Below are 16,765 nucleotides of genomic sequence, written 5' to 3' on the forward strand. Positions count from 1 at the left end.
CACAAGATTATAACACCTCACAAATTAATGCTGCTGCCCACTGGCAACTACATTAAATGCCTTCATTTATGTTTTATATTAGACCAGTATAGCTGCAGATTTTTACTTTCATCCAGCTATATCTTGCTGTCATGCAACACCCTATAATAAAAACTCATAGTAACATAACATCCAAAAGATTTTGTTTTAAATAGTTTTAACATAAATAAGTGAAACTAATATTGGTGGATTTAAATAACCTTTATTCCATTTAAACCAAATATTAGTGATTTTTATCCAGCATAATATTTTTCATACTGTTTTGAAGACCCTTGCACATTTTCATCTAGTTAAAAAATAGAAAATGTGTATTCTGGGCCTACTAGCTAAGATTAGCCAGACTCATTTCATTTACTTGGATTTTTGTTAAAAACTCATTCACAGAATTTGGTTGTTGCGAGTATGTATTGCCCTTCTCTAACTGCCAATGACACGGTGGTAGTGAGCCAATTTTTTTGAATATGGGAGTGTCTTCCTAGGGCATTTCAGAAAGTAGTTAACAGTCTATCTCATTACTGAAAGTATAAAATTACATATAAGCTACCTTTATACACTATACCAAGTAAGGATAGCAGTGTAAATTCCAACAAGACAGGAGTGAGCATTTTTACAACAATCCAGTTTTTAAGTGTGGGAATTCTCTAGTGATAAGGGATTCAATTGTAAGTGGAATTTCTCTGGCTGCAAATGAGACTGCAGAATGGTGTGTTGCCTGCCTGGGAAGGTTGTAGATGTCTTGGCATAGCTACAGTACCTTCTGGTGTGGAAGGGTCAAGAACCAGTAGTTCTGATGGACATAGATGGAAAAAAGGATTAGATCCTAAAAACATATCATGATTTAGCCAGCAAATGAAAAGGTAGGACCCCAAAGGATTATTACCAGTGCAATGTGCTGGTAGTCATTGTAGGAACCAAAATAGATGGTGTGCATGGAAGCGTTTTAGATTCCTGGAATGGTGGGATGAAGTCTGGAGGAGATGATACCCTTACAAGCTGGAGTGTGCATGGGCAGGTCCAGAACTGATGTACTGGTGGTGTATTTGCTAGTGCACAAGGGAGGGTTTAAACTAAAGTGGCATGAGGATGGGAACCAACGAAGGGTAAAAGAAAGGGGGGAAAACAGTTACAGCAAAAGACAGAATGGGAAATAAGAAAAATAATAGGCAGAGGATTCAAGGGCAATAATCAAACATGTCAACAGTGTAAAATAATGCACACAGGTCTCAGAATGTTATGAAGGTAAGCCTTAAGGGCTTTTCTCACAGCATTTGCAATAAAGCTGATTAATCAGTCATGCAAATAGATATAAACATGTATGATATTGCTGTAGGGTGACAAGGGATGGGGACTGAATATCCAGGCATATTCAGTTTTTAGGAACGACGAAGAAAAGGAGACTTGGGTAGTATTTTTGGTTGAAGAGTACATCAGTATAATAGTTTTAATGCAATAATATTAGCTTTGGGTCAAGTGAAATCTACATGGGTAGAATTTTGAAACTCCGAGACAGAAAATGATTGTGTGTGTGTGATATATAGACCCCAAACTGTATTGGTAACGTTGAGGAAGTAATTAAACATGAAATTAGGGCCACAAATTATAAAGGTATAAGTGAATTATGGGCAATTAATTTGCATATAGATTACTGATGTGATTTGCGCAATGAGGAATTTCTGGAGTGTGTATAAGATGGTCTTCTGGATCACTACATTGAGGAACCAAATTAAGAACAGGTTATCTAAACTATATTATGTAATGAGAAAAGAATAATTGGTAATCTAGCTGTGTGGGGCACTTTGGGGAACTTTGGGGGAAGTAATATAGTAGATTTATTTACTATAATATGCAGAGAGACATAGTTGATCCTGAGACTAGGGTTCTGAATCTAAATAAAGGATACTACAATGGTATGAGGCATGAGCTGAAAATGATAAATTTGGAATGTTACTTTAAGGGATGAGGGTGGATAGGTAGTGAAAAATGTTTAGATTGCACGGAGGAACTGCATTAATTGTTCATTCCTATCTGGTACAATAAAATGGGAGAGGAGGGCTGGACTTGGCTAATAAAAGAAATTAGAAATCATATTAGATCTAAGGAAGAAGCATGCAAATTAGCCAAAAGAACAGCAGACGTGAATTTGGAGCAGTTTGGATTTCATTTGAGGACAAATGGATTGCAAGAATAAGCTTGGTGGCAACATACTGATTGCAAAAGCTTCTACAGATATATGAAGAGAAAGAGATTAGTGAAGAGAAATGTAGGTTCCTTACAATCAAAAACTTGGGAAGTTATAACATGGAACAAAAAAAGGCATGCCAATTAAATACATATTTTGGTTCCTTATTCACAAAGGAGGACATACATAACATTCCAAAAATATTGGGAACCACAGGATCCAGTGAGAGGAACAAACTGTAGGAAGTAAGGATTAGTAGGAAAATAAATTGGATTAAAGGCTAATAGACCTTTAATCCAGGACCCTAAATTCTATATCTGAGTATTTAAGGGAAAGCATGCTTGACAAATCTACTGGGCTTTTTTGAGGTGTAACTTGTCGTGTTGATAAGGGAGAAATCAATGAATTGATTCACTTGGGACTTTCAGAAAGCTTTTGATAAGTCCCATGGATGAGATTAGCATGTAAAGTTAAAGCAAATGGGATTGGGGGTCATTTGTTAATCAACGAGGTAAAAACAATGACTGCAGATGCTGGAAAACAGATTCTGGATTAGTGGTGGTGGAAGAGCACAGCAGTTCAGGCAGTTAGTGTGGATAGAGAATGGTTTGGCAGACTGGAGATAGAGTAGGAATAAATGGGTCATCTGAATGACCGGCAGTGACAGGTTTGGTACCACAGGGATCAGTACTTGGACCCAAGCTATTCACAATGATTTAGATGAGGTAACCAAGTAATATCTCCAACTTAGCAGATGTCACAAAGCTTTGTGGAGAGATGAGTTGTGAGAGAAATGCAGAGATTCTTCAGTGTGATTTGGACAAGCTGAGGGAATGGGCAAATGCATGGTGTATAATGTGGATCAATGTGAGGTTATCCACTTGGATAACAAAAACAGCAAAGCATGTTATTACCCAAATGGTGATAGATTCGGAAAGGGGAAAGTTCAATGAGACCTAGGTGTCATGCTACTCTGGTTGCTGAAAGTAAGCATGCGGGTGTAACTGATGGTGGAGAATGTAAATAGTATGTTGGCCTTCATAGTGTGAGTATTTGAGTACAAGAGAAGGGATGCCTTGCTGCAGTTGTATAGGGCCTTGGTGAAACCACACCTGGAGTATTGTGTGCAGTCTTGGACTTCTTATCTGAGGAGCGATGCTCTAACTATGGAGGGGGTGCAGTAAAGGTTTACCAAACTGATTCCTGGGATAGCAACACTGACAAAGAGAGATTGGATCAGTTAGAACTTTCTTTACTGGAGTGTGGAAGAATGAGAGGGTTCTCATAGAAATCTATCGAATTGTAACATGACTAGACAGCATAAACACAAAAGATGTTTCCGATGAACAGTGAGGCTAGAGCCAGGGATCACAGTCTAAGGTTACAGGGTAGGTCAGTTAAGACTGAGATGAGGAGAAATTTCTTCAGAGTGTTGTGCCTGTAGAAATTTCTGCAAAAGAAAGTGGTTGAGGCCAAAACATTGAATGTTTTCAAGGAGATCAACATTGTTCTTAGAGCTTAAGGAACCAGATTATGTGGAGAAAGTGGAAATAGAGTACTGAGTTAGATGATCAGCTTTGATCGTATTGGATGAAGGAGCAGGCTCGAAGGGCTGAATACCCCGCTCTCATTTTCTATGTTTCTATGTTAATGGTCACCATTACAGATAGTAGCTTTGTTTTTAATATTATGATTCATATAATCAGTTCCCCAGCTGCCCAGGTGGGATTTAACTACCTTCTCCAGATTATTGAACCATTCCTCTGCATCATCAGTTTAATATGTCGTGGTTTCTGGTAATCAGAAAAACAGCCTTGGATTCCCCAATTAACTTTTTTATGAACTGAAGTTTAGATGCAAAATCGTGTTTTTAACTACTTTCAAAACTCAAAATAAGGAAGAGGAGCATGAGTCCTCTTTAGAGCATTGGCCCAATTTTTCCAATCAAAGTTGGAAATGCAATTTCCAACCCTGTCAGACAAAATACACTTGAATAGTTCTGCCTTCACGTTTCCTGAACAGGAAAATCCTGTTACAAAACAGTTCAGACCAATCCAGAAATACGCAGCCAGGAGCAGAGGCAATTAAAGTGGAAATTGCAGCCCTTTTTTTCAGAAATTCTTCAGTTTAAATGTTGGGAGAAGATTTGACAGTAAGGTGCTAAATGAATGAGAGGAGTATATAGTGCTAAGTGTTGAGGGATTTAGGAGATGCTGGGTCCAGCAAGGTTCGGGAGAGGACTGGAGTATATCAGGGACAGGTCTTATATGGGCAAAGGCAAGTCATTGGTGAGTTGTGCAGCTAGTTCCCAGGAATTTGAGTTCTTAATCCTTAATTAAACTCGAGTTGGGACCTTACAAATCTGTTTCAGAGTGTTTGAAATGTCAGGTAATTGCTTCAAGGAATTTCACTTTCTTAGACAATTCTTGTCAAGTCAGCTGAGTCAGTATTTCTACATCCTCCTGCAATGCAACTCCAATCTACCCTGTAGAAATGACTACCTGGCTTTTGGAATTTCAGGGCCATTAAAAATTCCAGCCCAATAATTTAAGTTAGAGTTGACTCTGTCGTAAGAAAAGACAGCCGTGGTGGCTACTCTTCCACATTTTTCCTTGCAAAGATCCTTGTGACCCATTACTTACCTGTTCAAACTTTGGTAACAGGCATGTGTGCAAGATTTTATAATGAATACAAATTCTTCAACTAACCTTATAAATGCATAAATTCATTCATTATTTCCATGATTTGGATTTTATTCACAGGTTTCAAATTACTGCTTTAGGCTTCTTTAGTTAGCTCAGATTTCTGTTTCTCCGTTTCGGATGTTCAGTTTCTCAGTTGGGTAATTCTTCACTACTTTGCGGTTCTGATCTGATCTGGAAAATTATGTATGTATTGAATACATGCTGAGGTGTGCTTGTTTGCTTCCTTAACAGATTATAACCATTGGGTCTAAATACTATAGTAGAATAAGCAAGGTGCGGGATTAGGGTAAAGCAATTATCATACACAGCTTTTACACTGCCAGTAACGATTATCAAGTAACGAAAATAGAATTGTAATTAGGGAAGTTTCACCCTCAATAATAATCATGTTTCTCCACCACCTTTCCCTCTTCTTTCACTGTTGAAGCACAACAACTCCAGAAGATATTTCAAAATTACTGTGGACAGTTAAGTACCCACAGATAACTTGAGTTATCCCAATCTTATGGACAGGGTAAAAGGAGACTTGGGCCCCTTTAACCGCCTCACTTACTGGCTATAAGCAGATTCATTTAATTTAGAAGAGTTTCTGGTTTGTTCACAAACATCTATTTCTGAACTCAATTTTAAATGCCATGCAGTAAACTCTAAGATTTAATTCAGGACTTTCATTTATTCACACATTCAATCTGGGAGCTTTCCTCCATGATTACCCCCTCTCTCACATACACAAATGCACATGTGTGAAAGGCGCAGGAAAGAAAGGAGTTTTACATGTTTCTATATTAAAAACCGAAAATCCTCTCATCAGAGAGGATTCTTGTATTCAGAAGTTGAAGTCCATGTGAGTCCAGATGCATGAAGACAGGAATTGCAAGATTCCTTGAAAGTTGGAGATGAGGTGGTGCTTGCTTTTCAAGCAAATACAAAACCTTTCCAGAAACAAGCTGAGGAGGCTTCTACTTTCAGCCCATTTGCTTAATTTAGACATATATTTGTGTTAGCCTGAACATGTTCTAAAATGCAGAGGAGTATAGATCATGTGACATTGCCCATCAATGTCGTCAACAGTTTCTACTCCTCTGTTCAAAATCTGCTGAATGTTTTCAGAGACAAGTTGTTGATTTCAGTCCATTTTAAGAAATAGTGTTTTGATATGTCCTTTTTGTTATCAGCCTAGGCTAGAGACAAAGAGTCTGGGCCCTCTTTGTTTCTGTGTTGTCCATGCAGTTAATAGGTGGGAAATTTCCCAAAGTTCTATCTAGCTTTGTCCTTCTGTAATCCACTCTTATAAGAACTTTTGAGCCAACTTGTAACTGATGTGATCTGTAGCCATTTCAAAAGTCCTGCAATATAAACAAAAAGGAGTGCTTTTTTTTCAATTTATATCATGCTCCATTAACATGATAGCAAAAAGGCACTATTTTCATGATCGCAACAAGGCAACATTAACCTGGCAAGTGATTAATGTTACTAATGGTAGGTAGTGTAAAATTGAAGAATCTGAGGTGTGTATTGCGGTATATCTATGAAGATAGAAAATATAACTCTGGAAACTGACAGCACTGTTGAAGAATCTGTGAATTTTGTAATACAGTTACACCTGAAAATACTACATAATTTAAAAAACATATGACATATAAGAAGGCTATCCTTTTCTTTAATCATCCCGGGACTTGGCATCACTGGTTGGTTGGGCTGGCATTTATTACCCTTGAGAAGGTGGTGGTGAGCTGCCATCTTGAACTGCTGCAATTTGTGTGCTGTTGGTAGACCCACAATAATCTTATGGAGGGAATTTCAGTATTTTGATCCAGCAGAGAAGGAAAGGCAATATATTTCAAAGTCAGATGGTGAGTGGCTTGGAGGAGAAATTAAAGGTAATTCCTTGTATTCCCTTGTATCTGCTGCCCTTGTCCTTCTAGATGGTCACGATCGTGGGTTCAGAATGTGCAGTCTCAGAATTTTTGTGGTAAATATCTGCAAAGCATCTTGTGGATGGTACACACTGTTGCTGTTGAGTGTCATTGGTGGAGTGACTGTAAGTTTGTGGGTGTGGTGCCAGTGAAGTGGGTAGCTTTGTCCTGCATTATGTCAAGCTTCTTGAATGTTGTTGGAGCTGCACCCGTCCAGGTAAGCAGGGGGTATTCCATCACAGTCCTGATTTGTACTTTGTTAATTTGGTTGGGTTCTGGGGAGTCATTAGATGAGTGACTCACTGCAATATTCTTTGCCTCTGACCTGCTGTTATAGCCTCTGTAGTTATATGGTGAGTCCAGTTCAGTTTCTCATCCGTGTTAAACCCAGAATGTTGTGGGGATTCAATGACTGTAATGCCATTGAATGTCAAGGGGAGTGGTTAGATTGTCTCTAATTAGAGATGTTATTGCCTGTCATTTTGTGTGGCACAAACGTTACAAGTCAATTCTCAGCCCAAGCCTGGACATTGTTGCATTTGGAAATTGACTGCTTCTGTATCTGAGGAATCACAAATGATACTGTACATGGTACAATCATTTGTGAATTTCTCCACTTCTGACCTTATGATGGAGACAAGGTCATTGATAAAGCAGCTGAAGATGATTAGGTGAAAATACAGTGATGCATGTGCTACTTATTTCAGCGAGTGACCTTATTTAGACTTACTTCCTGCTCTTCATTGATAACCCTGACAAGTTTGTTATCTTTAATTACCTACTACCTCCCTTTCAAAATTATTGATGGTATCAACTTTAGCTCCAGGTTTTTGTCAGTGTTAGAATTGGAGGTCCCTTTAAGGATAAAACAGAAAAGCTCAGAGGTTGAGAACAGATGAAGCCCAAAGGACAATGTATTGAAGAGCTGGGTGAGTCATAGTTCCAGGCTGTCTGTACTTTGTCTGTGTCAGCACTTGTGCCTGGGTGTCCTCTGAAAGAGGAAGCATGCTGTGTCCGTTGATAGGCCCAAAGCTTTCAGAGAGGTGGAATGTCTTATTTTCATTTTCCAACTCCATTTAATTTAGCCCCTTTTCTCATTTCTGTTGATGCACTGGCTAGGGCAGTGAATATGGATATGAATATGAATTTTTGTTTAATTAGAAACAAGGGTGATCTTGTTTCAGGGATAAATGATCAAAAGAATGTAAAAGTGTCACAGGATAGAAAAATAAAATAGCTGGGTTTTTATTCCCAGCTGGGTTCCGCATCCATGTCCTCAGAACATTAGTCTGGGCCTTGAGATTGCTAGTCCAGTGACATTACCATTAAACCACCATTCCTGCTGCTCCAATAGCTGGGTTCTTCTGTCCCTGGTGAATAGTGCTTGATAATTACTGACTGGTCACTTGATTATTTTATCATTGGTTTTCAAAATAGCGTTAGATTCTTGATCTTGATCTTTAGGTACCAGGTGTAGAGGGAGGGGGCAGCTAGTTTGGAATACCTCCTTGTGGACCTACTTCTGCGTCAGGCTGAAGTGTTTACCAATAGGCCCAGACACCAGGTCCTACAGCAAACTGCAATTCCAGACTATCTACCTACCTATCTATTTTGTGCAGTGACATTTGTGCTTGGATGCCCTTGGGGAGAGGGAGCATACGCTGCTCACCAATATACTTCAGGTTTTTAGAGATAATGCACTTCAGCCCGTGTGGTGTGCACTACAACACTGTTCCAATTCAGTTTTACCTCTTGTTTTCTCCACCTTTTGTTGTTTTTGTTTAGCCTCTGAAGTGGTCAGTGTTTTGTAATTTGTTATTTTCAATTAATCATTGGGTGTTTTGGTGGTGAGGGATTTTTGATTTTAAAAAGCTGGGTTCATATTTTTTCTGTTCAGAAAAAAAGGGGGAAAATTGGGGTTCTGTGCCCTGATGGACAGTATTTGTTATTTGGTGGTTGGTTTATCTAAGGAAGAAAAAGCTGTGTTTTCACCTGTCAAGGTTAAAAAGATAGGGAAGGGCAAAGTCGCATAGAAAATTGAAAATAAGAATTTAAGAATTTTGATGCTGTTTGATTGGGAGTCAATTTAATCAGCGAACACAGATGTTAAAAAGGGAATGTCCAGGTTTGGCTTCTGCACAGGGAAAGGATCCTGAAGGAAAATGGTGGAACTTAGTGTTTGTTAAACATTAAAACCCTTGTAAATCTCAAAGTCTTTGCTGCCTCATCCAATATGTGGCAATCTGTTAAATAGGTTTAAATGAAGCAAATATCAATACTTCAACTAAAACATTTTTCATCATCCTTTTAGGTGCTTTCCAGTGATTTTTGTGACATCAATAATTTTCATGACCTCGATTGATTCTTCTGTCAGTAATTTAATCCCATTCATTCTAATCAACTACTCCTAATCTTGATCTGTATTAGATTATCCACTTTATTCCTCAGACAACCTGACCTCATGAGTAAAGGCCCTTTGAAATGGCCGGTCAAGCCTAACAAGATGCTACATAAGTCCAAAAGCATCAATATAACCACACACATCCTGACATGATATTACATAATCATTTTTCTCTGCTGTTTTCAACATCTTGGAACTACCTTCTGAATAGTGCTCTGGGTGTACCTACATCGCGTGGACTGTAGAGTTTCAAAGGGATAGTTCATGATTAAGGGTGATTAAAAATATGCCATAATTATTCACCTAGCCAGTGATGCCCACCCCCTCCCTCCTCCATGAAAGATTTTTTACAAAAATCCTCTGTGCTCTTCCTAACACCTCCTTACATTTTTTTTCTAAACAATGGTGCCGTGAAGTATCCAGGATACTCCAGCTGAGACGTAACCAGTAAGCTAAAATTCTGCAAGCACAATACATTTTCAGCAATATAACTGACAAGCAATGACTAGAAAGTGACAATTCTAAAATCCATCCTCCACTTTGATAAATGACTATACTGCTTATCTCCCAGTTAGTATTGGATAAGCAGTCATTCACACCAAATAAATTTTGGGAAGACTGAAGAAATGCTTTCAATCCTTGCTTGTCAATTCGTTCTCTACCTACTGACCATATTTTTCCTGTAATAGTTTAAGACTAGGCCGAAAACCACAAATGCTGACGATCACAGCAGGTCAGGTAATGTCCATGGAGAGAGAGGAAGTCAATGTTAATAGTATACTGGATTAGTGGTGCTGGAAGAGCACAGCAGTTCAGGCAGCATCCAACGAGCAGCGAAATCAACGTTTCGGGCAATAGCCCTTCATCAGGAATAAAGCTTTATTCCTGATGAAGGGCTTTTGCCCGAAACGTTGATTTCGCTGCTCGTTGGATGCTGCCTGAACTGCTGTGCTCTTCCAGCACCACTAATCCAGTATTTGATTTTCAGCATCTGCAGTCATTGTTTTTACAATGTTAATAGTATAGATGACTCTTCATTAGAGCTGATGTGAAGCCAGTTGTTTGCCACCAAAGTGTTCCTCTGAGATGAGTCTGACGCCATATTCATGGAATCAACAAGTCTTCCTGCTTCCAAGCCTTTTACATGGCTTGGCTTTGTCCCTTCTCAGCTTATCTGTTGCTGAATCCCTCATTCATGCTTTTATTATGATTAAATTTGACTATCCTAATGCATTCACGACTGGTCTCTCACAATCTGCAATCCATAATGTTGAGGTCATTGATAAGTCTGCTGCCCATGTCTTAAATCCTAACAAGTCCCATTCCCTTTTAACATCTGTGTTTGCTGGTTACATTGACTCCCAGTCAAGCAGCATCAAAATTCTTAAATTCTCAATCTTGTTTTCAATTTTCTACATGACTTTGCCCTTCCCTATCTTTTTAATCTTTTCCAGCCCCATAACCTTCTGAAATAGCTGAACTCCTCTAATTATGACCTTTTGTCACCAAATTTCAATTGCTGTATAAGTAAGCCCCAATATTCTGGAATGCCCCCGCAAACCTCTCTGCTTTGCCTTCTTTTAAGACTCTGTAAAGCCTAAATCATTGACCAAGCTTTTAGGTACCTCATAGAACATTTCTTTGTGGTTTGGGATCAGGTAAGATTCACATTTCTTATCACTACCTACAAATTCTTGTTGGAACGCACCTAGAATAGAATTAGAACCTAGTGCACAAACACATAATTGAATGGCTTATTAATGCTAGCATTCTAGTGTTACATGTGAAAAATGGACACAGGACATCTTCCTGCAGAAATCTGTTGGAAAGGAAGTTCAGATTGACAAGGCAATTCAAAAATCTGGTTGAAACTTTGATTCTTCACTCAAACATTCGGTTATGTGTTATTTCTAAAAATTTTTGCAAATAACTCATTTGTGATCTATATGCTTTAGAATATAACTTTGTGTTAGGGATGAAGTTTTTAACTGGATAAATGGGGGCATCCATTTGAGAAACTGTTAAACACAATTGTGATGTAAATGCAACTCAGACAAGCTTGGGTTTATTCCACTTACAAGGTATCTTATAAGCCTGTATTTATCTTGCAAGATTATAATTGATGGTGGAAAGACTTATATGGTGTTCTCTCAGCTAGTAATGACTTAGGCATTCAATAAGAATATACAATATTTATATGGGTTATAGAATCAAACTCCTGAGGTAAAATAATTTCTATTTCTGATTCTGTTTTACATTGTTATACTGATGGGCTATGAAACTTGAAGGTTTACTTGTTTACAGTACCTCAGAGCAGGCAATTTTGCTACAGTGTAGGCTGACATTGGATTGAGAGAGCCAAAACATTGTTCATCAAACTTGCATTTGAAGCAGAAAAAATACTACTTTTATCATATACTGTGCTACTTTGAAATGTTATCTAGCCAACTCACCAGCTCTATTTAATCTTTCCCTAAAATTTAATCTTTCGCCCAAATGTGTGGTCTCTGAACTAGAAATATCTACTTTGTCCTCTATCTGTTCCTGTTTCTTCTCAACCATTTGATTAAACACGTTCTCCGATAATTCTACTTCAACTTCTTTATCTTTATTCTTTAATGTCTCCTCCTGCTTCAACCTGTGGCTTTGTGTTTTTATTATCACACAACCAAGAAAAATCCTAGGATGTACTTCCTGTCATACCTCAGTTGCCTGATTTTCCTGCTGGCTTTTCAACCACAGTAAGCAGCACTCCTATCTGTGATCCAGATATATCATTACCGAAGATAAATTGTATTCCTGAAGCCGAGAATTCCTCTAGGATTCCTACCACCACTTCTTCTGGAAGCTGCAAGCTCACTTTTTATATAATGGAGCATTTTTTGTCTCATCATGAATTCCACGTATTCCCCCAATAGTCCTTCTTAATGATATATCTCCTCATCTCTAAACATCAATGATTGACAGGCTCTGTATCTCTTAAAATTATAATTTATTTATCTGCTCCTCCTGGCATATGTGCATAAACCTTACCATTGCAAGTAAAGAATTATAGAATCCCTACAGTGTGGAAACAAGACACATTGACTTTCCAGAGAGTAACCCATCCAGACCCATTCCCCTAACTTATTATCCTACAGTTACGCCTGACTAAGGCACCTTACCTACACATCCCTGCACACTATGGGCAATTTAGCATGGCCAATCCACCTAACCTGCACATTTTTGGACTGTGGGAGGAAACCCACGCAGACAAGGGGAGAATGTGCAAACACCACATAGACAGTCACCTGAGCCTGGAATCGAACCTGGGTCCTTGGCGCTGTGAAGCAGCAGTGCTAACCACTGAGCGACAGTGCCGGCCATGCACTTTCTTCTCAAAATGAGAAGAAAGCTTTTGTTTACCACTTCAACAAAATTCACTAGCTTATCATGTTTTCCTACATTCGTCTTCCCAGTGTTTTTTTTCTAAAGCACCAGCACTGCGACTTGATGTGGCCTACCTTATTGCAGTGAAAGCACCTCAGCTTTTTTACTTCTCTTTGCCCTTCATGGGTTTCCTTTTTACCCTGTGGTAAACTATTATCTTCAGTGAGATCTCCTTTTCCCTTGCCACCTGAGGATTTCTCTTTTCTCCAATTTTTTTCCCTTACAGCTCTTTTGAAATTAATGTCTGAAACCAAACTTTGATTTATGAACCAACTCATAGTCGTCAGACAGTTCAGTTCTCATGACTTCAGGAAGTGAATTTTTGAACTCCTCCAAAATAACCGTCTGGCTAAGAGTGTCATGGGTTTGCTCTATTTTCAATGTCCTTATCCACCTATCAAGATTACTTTGATCGTTTCAAACTCAATATATCAATGTCCTTCCTTAGATTCCTGAGAAATTGTCTGTAGGCTTTTGGCACTAACGCATATGCATTTAAGATTGCTTTCTTCACCACTTCATACTTCACAGATACCTGCTGTGATAATGATGCAAATACCTCACGAACTTTGTTTGGAACAACAAAATCCACATGGTCACCAGCCACATCATTTGTTTAGCCACTTCTACATCCTTCTTGTCAAATGTAGGCAATGCTAAGACATATTTAAACAGATCCCCACCAGGCCTTTGGTTAGGATGGGTTCGCTCATCCTCACTACCTTCCTCACAAAGTTTACGTTCTATCTTAACCACCATCCTCTCTCTCTTTCTCTCTTTCCTCTCTTTTTGTTCTGCTAAAACAATTAATTCTTTTTCTCTTTTCTCTGCTTTTAACAGTGATTCAAACTGTTTCATTTTTTCTCTTTTTTTGCCTGGAACTCAAGCTGTTTCAATTTTAATTGAATTTTAGCCATTTCCAAAGATTCTGATGGTGTTTCCAGCAAATTTAAATGCTGAGCCAATGCTGTAATTATCTTTTTTTTTCCACAGATGAAGGCAACTCCAGCTCCAGCTTTTCTGCCAATTCCAGCAGCTTTGCCTTGCTCACCTTTTGTAAAGCTCCCAAAGTCACTTCTTGCACCCCCAGAAAATACTTAGTGACTGAAAGGACCATTACTACACCAAACCCTGTTTAAACCAACCAAATTCAACACCCACAACGAGCAACACTAACATCTACCACTCACAGTGCTTGAGTCCAACAACCCTGATCCCAAATTGGAATGACCGAATCAATCCCGACAAAAACCCTAATCTGTTATGGACCAGGCCAGACCCCTCAAAATATTTCAAGAAGGTAGCCTAGACCCTAACTTTCTCTTATTTTAAAGGCAAGGATGAAGTGGATAGTCCAGATGGGATGTAGCTTGTCAAACCACTCGACTGCAAACAAAACAGTATGTATTTAAACCCTACAGTTGAAACGGGAACAAAAGAAAACAGAATTTAGAATAACAACTATTTGAAAACTCAACTGACTGGATACTGCAACTTAGCTAAGGAGCTGTTCCAACTCCCATAACATCCCATAAACACATCCTTTAGCAAAAGGTGAATTCAAAAGCAGGTTCTTACAGGCAGGAAGGATTTTAGAGAAGCCAGTCAAGAATCATCTGCTGAAGCATGGATCCTTTTTTACACTGCAGTAGATTCCAACTGCCTGCTAAAACTAAATCAAACTAGAAAACACCTGAACTGGGAGAATTGGCCACTGCCCTGTCATTGTTAAAGTAGACATTTCCAGACATTTCAACACCTCTGCCTTTACAACCTCTCTTGAAAAACCCAAAGACAAAATAACCTTGTTAAACTAACAGCATCGCCACACATAATGATTCTCTAATATTTCATTTTTGTCTGCCTGTCTTATTTGCCCTCTCTGGTTTCCCTTCATCTTGATGTGGCCTACATCTGATCCTTAATTACCCTCTGAAATAGCTTAGCAAACCAATAGGGAAGGACAATAAGTTCAAACCTTGCCAGTCATGCCCACGTTCCATGAAAGAATGGAGAAAATTATTTACTCTGAACAGGGTAGATAGGGAAATTATCTACTCTGAATTAGTAGATGATGCTTGTTAGTAACTTGTGGTGATCTTCCCATTGTGATTATTTTTATTATGAATGCTGAATTTTACAATATGTCTATGTTTTGATTCAAAATGTCTAACTCGGAGTAAAACAGAATTTAGTTTAAACATTTTCATTCTGGTGAAAGAACCTTGAAAAGAGACCCATTCAGATGGTGACAGTTATAACAATTTTGGCAACCTTCCACAGAAAGTAGATGCTTAAGATGTAAAAACAAAAGGATTAGTGCTGTGGGAAATCAGCAAGAACAGTTTTAATACCAAAGTAAGATGGTATTAAGAGTTGGTTTTCAGGATTTTTAAAACAAGATTAACGAGAACAGAATAGATTTAAGGAATGGAGAGTGTATACTAAGGGGTTATTTTTAACTTGTGACAGGATGATGAAACAGCATACATCATATGGAGTTATGTATTGCCACATGATCTTGCTCTCTCTTTTAGCCTCATAAAAAGATGAAGCATGTAAGATATTTCTTAAATACAGCTACAGCTCATTCTGGTATAACACAATGGTTGTGTTCCTCTTTGATCCCACGCTATGGGAAGTCGCTATAGAAAATCATGCTGTAGAGGATCGCTATAGAAAATCACTATAACTGTTCAGTAGAAAGTTTGCATTAACCAAACAGTGCCCACAATTCATCAACACACTATAGCCAATTCGCGTTGACAAAATGCATGTTATACCAGAATGGCCTGTAATGGTTTCCTTACCTTAGCATGTTTTTTTAAATACTTGTTGTTGCCAGTCATATCTGAGAAAACTCTGGCTCAGTGAACAACTGTTGACGGTCACATGAAGTTTGAACATACATGGAGCAAGGTGAATTTTTGCTTGACAACTGAGAGTGACAGTGTGAACTGTTCCTGTACTGTTACAAATCTGACATAAAGGTGATGTTGCACAAACATTTTCACTATATATATTGTTTTAGTCAAAGTGAAAGTAGGTTTTCGTTTCATTTAATTGCACATTAATTCATGTTTTGATTTATTTTGATTTTAATTTACGTTATGGACAAGGCCAGATCCCTTCAAAACATTTCAAGAAAGTAGCCCAGACCCTAACTTTGCTAGCTGTTTTAAGCAGGTGTAACAAACATATTGCAGGAATGATGCATCTGGCCAACCTACTTAGTTTTTAAAAAAATATTCACAAGATTACTGAATGAAACCTTAACAAAAGAGAACACAATATTGAATGACTTAACCTATCCAAAAACCCAATAGATTATCCCAAATACTTGAACAATTCCCAAAAACACTCCTTTGCACAAAAGGTAAAATCAAACACTGGTTCTTCCAGGAGAGAAGTCAGAGAGAATACCAGCCTGGACCTGCTTCTTTGGGTCCAGTAGCCTTTCCCCCACTACTCATAAAAACCAAACCAAACCAGAGAAAAGCAGAGCTGGGAGAACTTTGATTGTACAAGTGTTTTCTTTTTTTTACTTGAAAGCCTTCTGCTTCAGGCAATATCTGTTAGCTATAATCAAACTGGCCCTAAAACCCTTCAACCCCAGACTTTTCACCATCTGTTCTTTTATACCTTTCTGGAAGAAAAAAAGCCAGGGACAACATAACCTTGTTAGAGGAGCAACATCGTCACAGTTACAATAAAGTCAAAGTATGAAATACTGTCATTCAGTTCTTCCCATAGGTTATTGAGAAATTTATTTTTAAAAGTTATTGGTCTCTCTGGAAATGTTGAACTTTTGATTTTCCTATAAATGCTTGATTGAGAATAGAACTCAATATCTATGGAACATTGTTCAGCAGCTTATTTGCTAGATATAATATTCAGTTTTGTTGGTCTCTCTGGAAATGTTGAACTTTTGATATCCAACCAGCATTTTCCTATACATGCTTGATTGAGAATAGAACTCAATATCTATGGAACATTGTTCAGCAGTTTACTTGCTAGATAGTATATTCAATTTTGTAAAGATAATTTAAGTGGGATATCTCTGATGACTACCAAACCAACCTTGGGTAGGGAAACT

The 16,765-nt window shown here is 38.3% G+C and overlaps 1 long non-coding RNA gene across 2 annotated transcripts in view; it reads left to right on the top strand.

The window, feature by feature from the left end:
• Positions 1 to 16,765, top strand: part of LOC140495896 (uncharacterized) — a 105,623-nt gene that overhangs the window by 3,970 nt on the left and 84,888 nt on the right. The window lies entirely within an intron of this gene.

Source organism: Chiloscyllium punctatum, chromosome 25 (assembly GCF_047496795.1).
Source record: "Chiloscyllium punctatum isolate Juve2018m chromosome 25, sChiPun1.3, whole genome shotgun sequence".
In the NCBI taxonomy this organism is placed as follows: Eukaryota; Metazoa; Chordata; class Chondrichthyes; order Orectolobiformes; family Hemiscylliidae; genus Chiloscyllium; species Chiloscyllium punctatum.